The following is a 3,687-nucleotide window of genomic DNA, read 5'->3' on the forward strand; positions in this document are numbered from 1 at the left end:
AGTTTGTGCAACAGATAAAAAACTATGGTAAAATGCCTCACTAAATATGGTGTATTACTATTTATGACAGCCACTATATAGTAACCGCACAGCACCGTCGTTTTTTATCGTTATGGGCACACTTTATTACTCCACATCCCGTATAAATATTCTGTTACATATTAAACCGGTAACACACACACACACGCACACAAAACCACTAAACTTGAACAAAAAACGTAGTGTATGATGCTCATACTGCCATACAGCTTAATTTGTTCTTTTCATTTATTTATTTCCTTATTTCCTTTCCTCACTGGGCTATTTTTCCCTATTGGGGCCCCTGGGCTTATAGCATCTTGCTTTTCCAACTAGGGTTGTAGCTTGGATAATAATAATAATAATAATAATAATAATAATAATATGAGGACGTTGCAGTTGAAGAATTAATAAAGTTTTGCCGTAATTGTTAAACTGAGGGATGGGTAGGCCTACACTAGTTTATAACAAAATGAGACTAATTTTTTTTTTTACTATGCTCTTCATACCCATGATTTTCAAAATGAATTAATGAAAGAAATGGAAAATAATATTCTATATAGTTTTGATGTATTATTGTATATAAATTTGTCTAATATATGATAATTATTGATAGTCTCCATCAAAATACTATAGATAATAGCCAAAGTTTCCCTGTTTTCCAGTATTATTATTATTATTATTATTATTATTATTAGCTAAGCTATAACCCTAGTTGGAAAAGCCAGATGCTATAAACCCAAGGGCTCCAACAAGGAAAAAAAAATAGCCCGGTGAGGAAAGGAAATAAATAAATGATATAAGAAGTAATGAACAAATTTCAGAAAATATTTCAAAAACATTAACATCAACAAATAATCTTAAAATGGTTAAAATTCGGTTATTGGCCGAATCCGTTAAGAAAAAACTACAGTAGCCTGATTAGCGTTAGTGATCCTTGACATATGGTAGCTATGGCTACCAGAACACCACCACGGCAACCACGATATGTGGCAATATTGGCTCACTTTTAGCCTTGAAATGGCCGGATAAATCACTAATAGAGAATAAGTTTTAGAGAATTCTCATTTTCATTTGCCTAAAGCAATAGATAATTTTTTTTTTCATACATCTGCCCTTCTAATTATGTATTTCTCTACATCAAATTGTTTAATTGCCAAGTTAAAGTTCCAGTTAAACGCTACCTAAACGCACAAAATAATAATATCGAGCCGTACATTTATGAAACTATTAAAATTGTTGTCTTTAAAGAACGCAGGATACTACCAGTAAGGATAATGGTTTAGTATCCAATATTTCAACAAATTTAATGCATAATCTTTAAGAGTTTCACTAAATGCATTCTATAAGCAGAAACACAATTTCTTAAGTTACTTTATAGTTTATAGCCCTTGGCAATTGCCTAGCGTTGTTATAGTGTGATACTTAAACTTAAAGGTCAGTCAATTATAATTGGTCTCTGTCATGCTGAAGCGGACGAGTTCTTTAAATTATTGACGAAGTAAACCAATATAATCTTTAATTTCCTTCTTGATATTAAAGGTATGATAAATATATAATTTCACGCAATACAGTCCAAGGACTTGATATCCACATTAATTGTAAGTTATGGCTTCTGAGAATTTTCACTTATATAGGTTTTGTTGGGGGTTGTGACTAAGGCGACAGCAACGTGGATAACACTAGACTGAGGAGCGATGACCGAATGTCCCCTCGTTTTCTTTTAGTTCAACAATTCTTCCTTCAAATTTAACCCTGAAAGGATTATATATCCTACAGAAAACTACACGATCGTATATATCCTTAAACACTTCACCTTCAAAAAGATGATGACAAAATCTAAACGGTTAAGTTGAAAATAAATAAATATTCAATGAAGTATACTTTGCATGAATCCTTGACACATACCTTACTCCTAAGAATGGGTGCTGTTCAGTCGATGATACTAGGCAATTGCGAATGGAGATTATTTGAAAACAGATTACTGTATTACTAGATTACTAGCTTAGCTATAAATCTAATGGGCCACCTAAGAAGAACACCGTTTCGTTTCTTGAAGTCCAACGTACTGAATACTGATCGACCGAAGTTCTCGCCCAAAGACGGAACACGCAAACATTCCGACTACAATTGAGTTGCCTGTTCGGATATTATCAAGTCGATATATATTTTTTCCAAATATACTTCATATATCAATCTTATTTGTATTGTTTTAATCATCTTAATAAAGAAAAAACCTTTCCGAAGTAAGGGACATAATTCTTAAAGATAATTGTAACCCACTTGACATTATTGACTAACGTTGTTATAACTTATAAAATTTAAAAGACTACCATCTCACCTGCATGACGTCATGCAGGGTCAGGCATCAATATTAGATAGCTGACGAAAGCTATGCGTGTCCAGTGAAATACGGACAAATGCCATATTTTTAACTACATCTTTAACAAACTAAATTGATATGAGATTTTCACGTTTGTGTTATCTCCTTGAGTCAATATGAATATCCAATTAAGGATTGTTAGGTCAATGTTTGCAACACCATGTGCTGATTCTCGTACTTGGTGTGTTGGGTCTTTGTATGATAAGTCTTATCATTTGTTATCTGAGGCTGCTATTAATAAACCACAGAGTAGGGAGATTTCTATGCAGTGCCGCTGATAACATTGGAGAGCTCTAAGAAAGATATCTATATGTACCTGTGCATTGTAGGCATGTTTTCAGCGTTCAGAAATGAGAGAAACAGCCAAGCCAAAATTATTTCCCTTATGTAATAAAGAAAAGTGAGTGTATATGTATGTATCTATCTTGTCACGCTCAGGTGAGAGGGATAGTCATACCCTGGTGAGATGGGGGTACCCAGAGATGTAGGCCTACACTGCCCGGAAACACTCCCACAAATTTCCAAACCAGCGGCTTGTAGTTAGGAAAGGGGGAGGGGTGGGAAAGGTTGAATCTGAGTATATGTATACGTGTGTGCATATCTGTCTACATATTTAGAACACTGAGAATACCCAAAAAATTCTTCTTCACCCGAGGGGTTAACTACTGCACTGTAATTGTTCAGTGGCTACTTACCTCTTGGTAAGGATAGAAGAGACTCTTTAGCTGTGGTAAGCAGCTCTTCTAGGAGAAGGACAATCCAAAATCAAACCATTGTTCTCTAGTCTTGGTAGTGTCATAGCCTCTGTACCATGGTCTTTCACTGTCTTGAGCTAGAGTTCTCTTGTTTGAGGGTACACTCGAGCACACTATTCTATTTTCTCTTCCTCTTGTTTTGTTAAAGTATTTATAGTCTATATAGGAAATAGTTATCTTAGTGTTTTTAATGTTCTTAAGATATTTTATTTCTCCTTATTTCCTGTCCTCACTGGGCTATTTTCCCTGTTGGGACACCTGTGCTTATAGCAACCTGCTTTTCCAACTAGGATTGTAGCTTAGCAAATAATAATAATAATAATAATAATAATAATAATAATAATAATAATTTCTTGATTTTTTTTTCTTTCTATACTCTCTGCAACAAGCCCACGGTGTTCCGAAGCTTCATTTACAAGCAGTTGAACATATGGTAGAAAGCAAGATGCACTGTATTTACATATAGGGGGTCTTCATGCACCATACTTGCATTTATACACAAACTCTTTCAAATATTCACAAACATACAAA

At 34.3% G+C, this 3,687-nt stretch overlaps 1 protein-coding gene across 1 annotated transcript in view; it reads right to left on the reverse strand.

The window, feature by feature from the left end:
* Positions 1 to 2,061, reverse strand: part of LOC137638343 (serine/threonine-protein kinase Nek7-like) — a 116,613-nt gene extending 114,552 nt beyond the window's left edge. The window contains exon 1 of the mRNA XM_068370389.1: positions 1,927 to 2,061. The gene's annotated coding sequence lies outside the window, so the exon portion shown is untranslated. The remainder of the gene's footprint in view (positions 1 to 1,926) is intronic.
* Between the last annotated feature and the right edge of the window lie 1,626 nt (positions 2,062 to 3,687).

Source organism: Palaemon carinicauda, chromosome 3, assembly GCF_036898095.1.
Source record: "Palaemon carinicauda isolate YSFRI2023 chromosome 3, ASM3689809v2, whole genome shotgun sequence".
In the NCBI taxonomy this organism is placed as follows: domain Eukaryota; kingdom Metazoa; phylum Arthropoda; class Malacostraca; order Decapoda; family Palaemonidae; genus Palaemon; species Palaemon carinicauda.